Raw genomic sequence first — 12143 nt, forward strand, 5'->3', positions numbered from 1 at the left:
ATTTTATTTTATTTTATTCATGAGAGACACCGAGAGGGAGGCCTAGACACAGGCAGAGGGAGAAGCAGGCCCCCTGCGGGGAGCCCGATGCAGGACTCCATCCCAGGACCTCGGGATCACACCCTGAGCCAAAGGCAGACATGCTCAACTGCTGAACCACCCAAGCATCCCAAAGTTATATTTTTTAAGTTTGGATCTTTAACTCATTTAAAATTTATTTTCATAATATGGGAAGCAGCAAACTAATTTTGTTTTTCTCTGTATAGGAGGTCACTTTTCCTGACCTATTTCCTATTTACTAAAAAGTTCATTTTTTCACCACCATTTGTGATGTAATCATTATTGCATAGCAAGTTCCTGTACCCCATGCGTCGTTGCTGGGTGTGCATATGCTACTTCATTGATTTGTCCATTAGTGAACTCTGTTGTGTTTTTTAAATGTTTACGTTGAAAAGGCATTGTGATTTTTTTTCCAGTGGTTGTCTTCATATTAATTCCTTTTTTAATTGAAGAATAATTCATATACATAATGATGTGATGTTTGTTTTTTTAAAAAAGATTTTATTTATTTTTTATTCATGACAGAGAGAGAGAGAGAGAGGTAGAGACACAGGTAGAGGGAGAAGCAGGCTCCATGCAGGGAGCCCGATGCAGGACTTGATCCTGGGTCTCCAGGATCAGGCCCTGGGCTGAAGGCAGCGCTAAACCGCTGAGCCACCCTGATGTGATGTTTAAACGCATGACAAAATGGTCACTACGATAAATCGTTACCATCGGTCATCACACAACATTGTTTGATATAATTGACTGTGTTCCCTGTGCTGTACGTTATATCCTTGTGCCTTATTTATAACTGGAAGATTATCCATCTCCCTACTCACTTCCTCTCGGGCAGCCGTCAGTTTGTTCTCCGTACCTATGAGCCTGTTTCTGTTTTGTTTTGTTCGTTTGTTTTGGTTTTTAGGTTCCACATATAAAGCATACAGTATTTGTCTCTCTCTGTCTAATTTCACTTAACAGAAGACCCTCTAGGTTTATCCGTGTTGTCACCAATGGCAAGATTGCATTATTTTTTATGGCTGAGTAATACTCCATTGAAAGAGAGAGAGAGAGAGAGAGAGAGAACATGTAGGTTGCTTCCGTATTATGATATGTATGATATGTAATGCTGCAGTAAACATAGGGGTGCATATGTCCTTCTGAATTAGTGTTTTTGTTTTTTTTTGGATAAATACCTACAAGTGGAGTTAGTGGATCATATGATAGTTCTATTTTTCATCTTTGGAGGAAGCTCCATACTGTTTTCCACAGTGGCTACACCAGTTTACACTCCCACCAACAGTGTGCCAGGGTTCCTTTTCCTCCACATCCTCACCAGCACTTGTTATTTCTTGTCTGTTTAATAATAGCCTTTCTGACAGGTGTGAGGTAATAACCTCATTGTGCTTCTGATTTACATTTCCTTTATGAGTGATGTTGAGCATCTTTTTATGTCTGTTGGCCATTTGAATGTCTTCTTTAGAGAAATGTCTATTCAGGTCTTCTGCCCATTTTTAAATTAGATTATTTAATTTTTTGCTATTGAGTTGTAGAGGTTCTTTATTTAACATATTTGTATGTGTTAAGCCCTTATCCCAGATATATCATTTGTAAATATCTTCTCTCACTCAGTAGCTTGCCTTTTTGTTTTGTTGTTGGCTTCCTTTGCTGGGCAAAAGGTTTTTAGTTTGATGTATTTATCATTGCTTCTGTTGCCCTTGCCTGAGGAGAGAGATCAAAAAATAATATTGCTAAGACCAATGTCAAAGAGCTCACTGCCTATGTTTTCTTCTAAGAGTTTTATGGTTTCTGGTCTTATATTGAAGTCTTGAATTCATTTTTAGTTTATTTTTGTATATGGTTTAAGGTGGTCCAGTTTCATTCTTTTACATGTAGCTGCCCACTTTTTGGCACCATTTATTGAAGAGACTGTCTTTTCCTTATTGTATATTTTTGCCTCCTTTGTGGTGGATTAATGGACCCATATAAGTCTGGGCCTATTTCTGGGCTCTTTGTTCTGTTCTTTTGATCTGTGTGTCTGTTTCTGTGCCAGAACCACACTGTATTGGTTACTATAGCTTTGTAGTATAATTTGAAATCCAAGGGTATGAAACTTCCAGCTTTGTTCTTGTTTGAGATTGCTTTGAATATTTGGGGTCTTTTGGAGTCCCCTATGAATTTTAGGATTATTTGTTAGTTCTGTGAAAAATGCCACCAGAGGGTAAAAATGCCATTGGTGTTTTGATAGGGATTACATTGAATCTGTAGATTGCTTTGGGCAGTATAGACATTTTAACTGTATTAATTGTTCTAATCCACCAGCATGATGTATCTATTTGTGTCCTCTTCCATCTTTTTCATTAAATGTCTTACAGTTTTCAGAATATAGGTCTTTCACCTCCTTGGTTAAATTTATTACTATTTTATTCTTTCTGGTGCAATTCCAAGTGAAATATTTTCCCCTTAATTTCTTTTTTTATAGTTATTCATATATAGAAATGCAACGGATTTCTGTATGTTAATTTTGTATCCTGAAACTTCACTGAATTCATTTATTCTAATAGTTTTGGGTTGGAGACTTTAAGGTTTTCTGTATATAGTTTCATGTTATCTGTGAATAATGATGATTCTATCTCTTCCTTTCCAATTTGGATGCCTTTTAACTTTTTTCCCTCATCTAATTGCTGTGGCGAGGACTTCCAATACTATGTTGAATAAAAGTGGTAAGAGTGAGCATCCTTCTCTTTTTCTTGATCTTAAAGGAAAAGTTTCTCCCAACTTTTTTCACTGTTCAGTAGGATGTTAGCTGTGGGTTTGTCATATATGGTCTTTATTATGTTAAGGTACATTCTCTCTATTCCCACTTTATTTTTTTACAGTAAATTGATGTTGTGGGGCGCCTGGGTGTTTCTGGTTGATTACAGTGTTTGACTCTTGCATTTTTTGCATTTTTATTAGATTGGTTTGTGGTTACTGTAAGGTTCATAACCTATGTACGTAGTAACCTGTTGTGATTTTTTTTTTTTTAAGATTTCATTTATTTACTTGAGTGACGGAGAGCATAAAGAGTGGGGAGGGTCAGAGGGAGAAGCAGGCTCCCTACTGAGCCGGGAGCCCAATGTGGAGCTCTATCCTGAGACCCTGGGATCATGACCTGAGCTGTAGGCAGATGCTTAACAGACTGAGCCCTGCAGGGGCCCCCATAGCAGTCTGTTTTAAGTTGGTGTTTAAGTTCAGGTGCATTCTACAGTTTAACTCCTTTGTCACCCACATTTTATGTATTTGATGTCATATTTTGCGTCTTTTGTGTATTTCTTAACTAACCATTGTAGATATAATTGATTTTACTACTTTTGTCTTTTTATCTTCAGACTAGATTTGTAAGTGATTGATCCACTACCTTTTGTATATACAACTATATGTGTGCCTTTACCAGTGAGATTTTTTTTCTTTCATATATTTTTCTATTTCTAGTTACAGCTTTTTCTTTCTTTAAGAAATCCCTTTAATGGGGATCCCTGGGTGGCTCAGCGGTTTGGCACCTGCCTTTGGCCCAGGGCATGATCCTGGAGTCCCGGGATCGAGTCCCACGTCAGGCTCCCGGCATGGAGCCCGCTTCTCCCTCCTCCTGTGTCTCTGCCTCTCTCTCAATCTCTGTGTCTATCATAAATCAATCAATCAATCAATCAATCTTAAAAAAAAAAAGAAATCCCTTTAATTTTCTTATAAAGCTATTCAGTGGTGATGAACTCTTTTTGCTTTTTGTGCTCTGGGAAACCCTTTTATCTCCCCTTCAATTCTGAATGATAATCTTTCTAGATATTCTTGGTTGTAAGTTTTTTCCATTCAGTACTTTGGATATATCATGCCACTCCCTCTGGCCTGCAAAGTTTATGTCAGAAAATCAGCTTATGGTCTTATGGAGTCTCCCTTCTATGCAGCTAGTTGATTTGCTCCTGCTGCGTTTAAGGTTCTCTCTGTAATTTTGACATGTTACTTATAATGTGTCTTATTGTGGATCTCCTTGGGATTATCTTTTTTGGAACTCTCCATGTTCCCTGGACCTGGATATCTGTTTCCATTGCCAGGTTAGGGAGGCTTTCAGCTGTTACTTTTTAAGTAAGTATTCTGACCATTTCTGTCTTCTCCTTCTAGGGCCTCTGTAATGCAAATATTAGTATGTTTTATATTGTTCTAGAGGTCCCTTAAACTATCTTCATTTTTCAAAATTCTTTTTTCGTTTTGCTGTTCAGTTTGGGTGATCTCCACTACCCGGTCTTCCGGTCCTCTGATCTGTTCTGCATATTCTCGCCTGCAGTTGGTTCTCCCTAGGGTTATTTTTCATTTAGTTAACTGTATTCTTCAGCTCTGGTTTTTTGATATTATCTGTCTTTTTGTTCAAGTTCTCACCGTGTTCACCCATTGTTCTCTCAAGTGCATTGGGCATCTTTATAACCATTACTTTGAACTCTTCAGTGACAATGCTTATCTCCATTTCATTTAGTTCTTTTTCTGAGGTTTTGTCTTGTTTTTCTGTTTGGAACATATTCCTTTGTGTATGAATTTTGCCTAGCTCTCTGTGTGTGTTTCTAGGTACGAGGTTAGTTCAGCTGTGTCTCCTGGTCTTGAAGAGGTGTCCTTATGTAGGAGATGTCCTATGGAGCACAGAAGCTCCAACCCCCTCGCCACCAGAGCCAGGTGCTCCACAGGTGCCCTCTGTGTGGGCTGCATGTGCTGCTCTGTTGTGGCTGGGCTTCCAGTGATGGGGGTTTGCTGCTTGGCAGGCCTGGCCCCCGGCCTGGCTGACTTTGAGATGCTGCCTGGACTGCTGTGGGTGCACTGGTGGGCAGGGTTATCAGCCTGTCTGCTGCGGGGCTCAGGGAGGCACAGGGTTGTGCAGGGCTCTTAGCAGAACATGCCTCTTGCCTCTAGCAGTCTAGAGAGGAACAGTCCCAAAATAGCACCTGCTAGTGCCAGGATCATCATGGCTCAATGAAACAGCAGAAATGGCTAACACCAGTGTCTCGGTCCTTGGGAAGAGGCCCAGCTGCCTCCTGCCTATCTGGAGGGCACTCAAGATTAGTAAATGGGTCTTCTTGACCTGGAGTCTATGACTTTTCTATCTGGAGCTTTTGCACTCATTTCCAGATCTAGTGAGTCAGGGCACTGGCCCTTTCAGAGTAGGTTTTCCTTTCCCTACAGCTCTTTAGTTTTCCTGAATGTACTCCCCATTGGTTTTCAAAGCCAAGTATTTTAGGGACTCATCTGTCCTATGCGCGATTTAAGCATTGGCACCTGGTTTGGAGCTCAAATCTCTTGCTTCTTCGGGGAAAATTTTTTTCTAGCTTAGGCCACTCCTGACTGTGGAACTCCATGGTTGGGGGGTGATATTTTCTTTCTTCAGCAAGACCTTATCTCTACCTCTTCTCCCCATCTTGGTGCCATCCCTTTCGCTGTGGCTCTGTTCATCCAGTTTCTAGGATGAAACTTCTATATATAGGTGTAGATGTGTTGCGTCTGTAGGAGGAGGTGAGCTCAGTATCTTTTTATGCTGCCGTCTTCAACCCTCTTCCACAGTCTTTGTTCTTGGCCATTTTAGGCATCGTAATTATTATAGGTAATTCAGAAAATGCATGAAAATACAACAAAACTTATCTATAATTCCATTGTTTTCTATGCAGAAGTGGGGAAAAATTAGGAAATTAAAATATCAAATGGCTAATCGTTTTTGTGAGGAGGAACAAGTGATCTCTGGTGGAATCCTGTGAAATCTAAAATTATTATATTGGGAATTCACATACTTTAAATCGAATTCCTTTGATGTCACTCTTAAGATTAATGTATTAGTTATGATAGGCTAAACTGCTATGGCGAGTAGACTCTAATGTGTAATTTGCTCACTGCAGTGAAAGTTTCCTTCTTATTCACATGATAGCTGCAGGCAGGGTGTTCAGATGGGTGGCAAGAAGACTCTCCTTTATTCTGTCAATCAGAGCCTACCACTCTCCCATCATGTGGCTCTCCCATCCTCTGTGGTCCCATCCTACGCCAGTGTCCCTCCCATCAGCATGTGGGAAGGGAGAGAACACCCCAGAGTGTCTCTGAGTCAGCAGGAAGTAGCAGACCTCACTCCCACTCCCAAGAACTTAGTCACATGACCATACCTGACCTTGAGCGAGCTGGAAAGTGGAGTCTAGTTGTGAGCCCAGGAAGAAGGGGAAGATGGATTTTGGAGTCCTCTCGCAATCTCTGCACCATTTATTTATCCTGGAGCATCTGCACAATATTTGCGTGGCTGTATTCCATCCCATTCCATTAAGTCCTGTCTATGGAATCCTTGAATATTTCTTTGAAGAGATTTGCTCAGTTTGCATATTAAATATTTTCCCATTTCCATGGCTGAGTGGGAGTTTATTGGTTTACCCCTTAGTGGTAAATGTGGTCTGAATATGCCAAAGATTCTCTTGTTGGCACAGGCAGAAGGACCTGTCCTCCCTGGGGTAAGAAAACTGAGAGACTTTATGCTATGAATCTTTCATGTGAATTCTTGGGGAAGCGGGAGGTACAACTTCTGTTCTCAAAGAACAGATCTTTGTAAAAGGGCTGAGTGATTTCCATGGCTAAACTGTGGTTAGCCATCAGTTTTGAGCCCTGAGAGTCTGAGTCAGTTTTTCTTCATTGGATTTCCAAGAAGAGTCTTCTTGAGCAGGGATTTTTTTCTTTATTATCTCGAGGCCCCAGCAGCTCTCTCCTGCCCTGGGGCCGTGACATCTCTGTATGTCACATGCTCCTACTGGTCTGCAGGAGGCAGGCATCGATGGGCCGCCATAGCCAGCTCTTGGTCTGCGTAGGCTTTGGCATCATCCTACCACCTACAGGAACAGGAGTTTCACTTGCCAGGGTCTTTTTTAAGATTTTATTTGTTTATTCACGAGAGACACACAGAGAGAGAGGCAGAGACCCAGGCAGAGGGAGAAGCAGGATCCATGCAAGGAGTTCTATGCGGGACTCGATCCTGGGACTCCAGGATCATGCCCTGAGCCAAAGGCAGATGCTCTACCGCTGAGCCACCCAGGTGTCCCTCATCTGCCAATGTTTTAACAGCTTTGTTGACAATACAGTTCACATACCCTACAGTTCACCCATTTAAAGTATAGAGTTCAGTGGTGTTTAGTATTTTCACAGAGTTGTACAAGCATCCCCACCATTAATTTCAGGACATTTTCATCACCCCCCAAAAGAAACCCTGTGTCCCTTAGTTGTCACTCCCCACTCTTCATCCTTCAGCTCCTGACAACCACTAGTCTGTTTTCTATCTCCATAGATTTGCCTGCTCTGGACATTTTGTGTAAATGGAATCCTGTAATATGTGGTCTTTAGTGATTGGATCCCTTTACTTAGTCTGATGGTTTCAGGGTTCATCCATGTTGTCACGTGTGTCAGGACTTCGTCTTTTGTTCCAGTCTTATTCTGTTGTATGGATATAACACATCTTCTTGATTCGTTTATCAGTTGGTGGGCATTTGGGTAGCTTTTGCTTTTTGGCTGTTGTAAATGATGCTTCTGTGAACTTTTGTGTACAGGTTTCTAGGTGGATGGATGTGTTCGCTTCTCTTGGGCACATACCTCAGAGTGGAATTGCTAGTGATGTGATAACTCTGTGGTTAGCCTGTCTTCCAAAGCACCTGCACCATTTTTCATTTCTGCCAACACTGTGTGAGGGGTCTGATTTCTCTACATGCTCGCCAACGCTTGGTATTACCTTTTGTTATTACAGTTATTCCAGCAAGTGTGAAGTGGTCTGCCTGTCAGTTCTCATTTCCAAGTTGGAGTCTGCTGGATGCTTCTCGAAAATGGAGTAGTGGTTCACCTTCATTCAAAGGGTGGGGGATTTCTGCTTCTTTTCACTGCGTTACTACTATCAGACATGTCTGGCAGTGTGGAGGAGGGAATGGCTCATTTAGTGCCCATGAGAGAAAGGGGGGAAAAACCCAGAAAAACCTTGGTGCACTAGAGTTAACAAAAATGAGTGCAGTTTCTCCATTATACCAATATAAGATAGTATCATTTTAACAAGATAGTGTTGGGGTGGGGGAGGGGAGTTGTGGTGTGTAATACCAGACCCCAAATACAACTTAACAGAAAACTTCCATTGTACCAGCGTCCTAGAAGTTACAGAATCGGTGCTAAACATATTTAAGGAAATTTTGGTGAAATGATCTGGGATTTTTTAATTTATTTATTGTCTCTGTATCAATTCCAGTTTCCATGAGTTGGTTTCATTCATCTTTTTTTCTTTTATAAATTTATTTTTTATTTTTTTTTTATTTATGATAGTCACAGAGAGAGAGAGAGAGGCAGAAACACAGGCAGAGGGGATCCCTGGGTGGCGCAGCGGTTTAGCGCCTGCCTTTGGCTCAGGGCGCGATCCTGGAGACCCGGGATCGAATCCCACATCAGGCTCCCGGTGCATGGAGCCTGCTTCTCCCTCAGCCTGTGTCTCTGCCTCTCTCTCTCTCTGTGACTATCATAAATAAATAAAAAAAAAAATTAAAAAAAAAAAATTAAAAAAAAAAAAAAAAAGAATTCACATTTATATGAATTAAAATTTAAAAAAAAAAAAAAAAAAGAAACACAGGCAGAGGGAGAAGCAGGCTCCATGCACTGGGAGCCCGACGTGGGATTCGATCCCGGATCTCCAAGATCGCGCCCTGGGCCAAAGGCAGGCGCCAAACCACTGCGCCACCCAGGGATCCCTGTTTCTCTTTTTTTGGAAAAAAAAAAATTGATTGATATACATAGGACCAAAATTTCTGGATTCTTCATTGGTCCTGATTCTTCATTTCTTTTCTTTGGGTAGGCATCCATGCCAGTCATAACTTCTCAATTTGTATCCCTCTGAATGAAAGCATTTTGGAAATTTGGAGATATTTTGCACTAGGTGTATTGTTTAGGAAATTTGGAGATATTTTACACTAGGTGTATTGGACGGAAGAGCTGTGAGGTCCTGGGTTCCCAGTGGTTTCTAGAAAAGCCATAACCAGCAGCAGTAAAAGAATTGAGCAGGACAGAGATAATTCCCTGGATTATGAAGCCAACAGTATGTCCTTGATGGCTTTAGTGGTAACTTTAGTTACTCTGTCCCATTCCCCTACCCTGCACCCAGCACACTATTGGGCACATAGTAGATACATAAAAAAGATGTAATATATAGTAAGTTTACCCTGCAGGTAGGGAGAATTGTAGCTTTCAGAGGTATTTTACCACCTGGTAGTAGGCGATTGGAGTCCTCTCAAGAGCCAGAATTCACTCATTCATTCAACAAGCATTTGTCATAAAAATTTACTAGTGTCAGTCATTAAAGCATTACAGATGTTGGGGGATGCAAATGTGAATAGCTTTCATCTGTACTCCGCCCCCAGCCCACCCCCGTCACTGATACAGCACAGACATAAACCACACAGCCACAGTTCAGCAAGTTCAATACTGTACCAGGCGCCAGCCATGGGAGCATTGAGGGCGGAAAGCCTGAAATACCCAGACTCCCAAATCAGAGAATTCACAACACCATACTTATCCACGGCAGATTTCCAGCTCCGCTATGTGGTTCTGATGTGTTTGTTTAAGCCCAGTTGCTAGTCAGATATTTATGGTTGCCTTTAGCCACCAGATGATTTTAAATGTAAACATCACAATAGTACAAATTTGATCCTACTCAGATTTGATGAAAATAAACCACTCATTTTGGGGTGGAAATGCATTACTGTTTTTAGAGCACTAGGGTACCATTTGGCAGGGTCTTCATGCATCTCCAAAAATGTACACACTACTTTCTACTTTAGGAATAGGGAACTATGAATCTGTATCTCGAGGGCTGTTCTTCAACAGTTTTTCTCACTATGGAAGATACCTTTCATATTCTGACTTCACAGAGGAATGAATTATCCATTTTAAAATAGAAAAGTTTATGATTTTAGTACATAGTAACTGATGGAAAGAGGAGTCCCTTTATGACCTACCTGCTAGGTGATAGGCTAATGCTTCGTATCAGTTAGTAGACTTTAAGTCATCCTGTGCTTAAAACAAAAAACCTCGCAATTCTTTTATTTTTTTAAGATTTTATTTATTTATTCATGAGAGACAGAGGCAGAGACACACAGGCAGAGGGAGAAGCAGGCTCCCTACAGGAAGCCTGATACAGGACTCGATCCCAGAACCCCAGGATCATGACCTGAGGCAAAGGCAGATAGATGCTCAACCACTGAGCCACCCAGGTGCCCAAGCCTTGCAATTCTGTTGTGTAAGTCACCAAAGATTTGTCTCCCGTGCATTCTGTGTGTGTGTATGTGTGTGTGCAGGCAAGGGCCTCCAGAGGTACTTGGGGACCTAGCGAGGCAGGAGGCTCCATCCCCATGTAATGGCCATCTTCTTGATTCAGAGCTGCAGGGCTTGGCTGGTCAGCGGAGAAGAAAGTATAATGGCGCTCCCAATTTTCACCTGGGAGTGGCACCTGTTACCTGTCATTTCCCACCAGCTAAGCAAACTGCCTGCCCGCGCCTCACTTCCAAGCAGGTGGGGATGTATATGCATCATACTTTCTAGTGCCCACAGGAGAGGAGATTCAGAAATATTGGTGAGCAGGAATACTGTTTAGCACACATCTGAGTAGGAAAAAGCCAGCTTTCCCACTGTGTTTCTCCTTGACCTTCACATTGCTGCCACGTCACCATGACACAGGTGTGGGGGCTTCCCCACCAGGCAGTGTTGCCATACCAGCTGGGTGCCCTGCACATTGATGCAGCTCCCGTACTGTCTTCCTGGAGGTAGTCCCACGTGGCTGCCCTCCCGCTGCCTGGGATGCCAGTCCCAGGCCCATGTGGTCACCCCTGTGTCTGACCACCTGGCTAGAAGTTGGGAGGTTACCATGACCGCCTCCTCAGGTTCAATTAATTTGAATTCCCAAAGCTCAGGAAAACAGATGGCTTAGTGTTTACCAGTTTATTATTTTTTAAAAATGTGGTGAAGACTACGGATGCACATTCAGATGGAAGAGAGGCCTAGAGCAAGGTATATGGGAAGAGGCATGGAAACTCCATGCCCGCCCTCTCCAGGTGGGCCCCCCAGCACCTCTGTGTACCCCCCACCTGGAAGCTCTCTGAACCCTGGACGTTTGGGCTTTTTATGAAGGCTTCATGAGTACCCATGGTCGGTGGTTAACTCCATCTCCAGCCTCCTCCCCACTCTCGAAAATGAGGGGTTGGGGCTGACAATTCCAAACTTCTAATCAAGGTTTGGTCTTTCTGATGAACAGAGAATGATATATTTTTTTCTATTTCATACATTTTATAATGAAATGAGAGACGTTCTGTTACTCAAGCTTACACCGTAGGGGAACAGCAGATAAGAACCCCAGGTTAGAGTGTGCTGAATAGAACAACGCTCAGATGACAGGGGGGGGGGGGCTGTCTCTGAGTTAGGGGCACCTGATCCAGATTAGGGGAGGAGCACCTCAGAAGAGGTGATTCTTGGCCTGAATCTTGAATGACAAGCAATTTGCTGGGCATTGAAGGAGGGAAGGGTGTCTGGGCAGGGGAACAGCATGCTTAACTATATAATAACAGTGCCTAGTGTTTATTGACTGGCTTTCTTTGTACAAGCCGCCAGGCTACACACTTACAGACCTGTCTCATTTAATTTCCCATGAGTCTTCCATTTGTGTATTATCTAAATTGCATTAGGAGTATATGCCTCATAAAGCAAGACTTTGTTATATCTTTATGTTCGAGTAACTGTTACTCTGTAACAAACGACAACCATTTTATTAGGCTCACAGAATCTGTGGGTTAGTAATTTGGAAAGGGCCCAGTTAGAGAGGTTCTCCCGGTGAGGGGGGTGGGGGATGTGTGTCTCATGGGGTTCCCATTCAGATTGCAGCTGGGACTGCAGGAAGCCAAAGGCTCCCCTAGACTGAACAGACACCCAAGGTGGCTCACTCATGTGGCCAGCTGTTAGTAGGAGTCAGCTTGTTTCTCCTTCAGTGTGCCTCCCTGGGACCTCACCAGCAGGGCGGGGCTCAGGGTCATCTGATGGAGAGAATGTTCCAC

General features: G+C 42.5%; 1 protein-coding gene across 5 annotated transcripts in view; it reads left to right on the forward strand.

Annotated features, from left to right (window-relative positions):
* NMT2 (N-myristoyltransferase 2) overlaps positions 1 to 12143 on the forward strand; it is a 68570-nt gene that overhangs the window by 14488 nt on the left and 41939 nt on the right. The gene's annotated exons all lie outside the window — the stretch shown is intronic.

The sequence above is a fragment of the Vulpes lagopus genome, chromosome 8 (assembly GCF_018345385.1).
Source record: "Vulpes lagopus strain Blue_001 chromosome 8, ASM1834538v1, whole genome shotgun sequence".
Lineage (NCBI taxonomy): Eukaryota > Metazoa > Chordata > Mammalia > Carnivora > Canidae > Vulpes > Vulpes lagopus.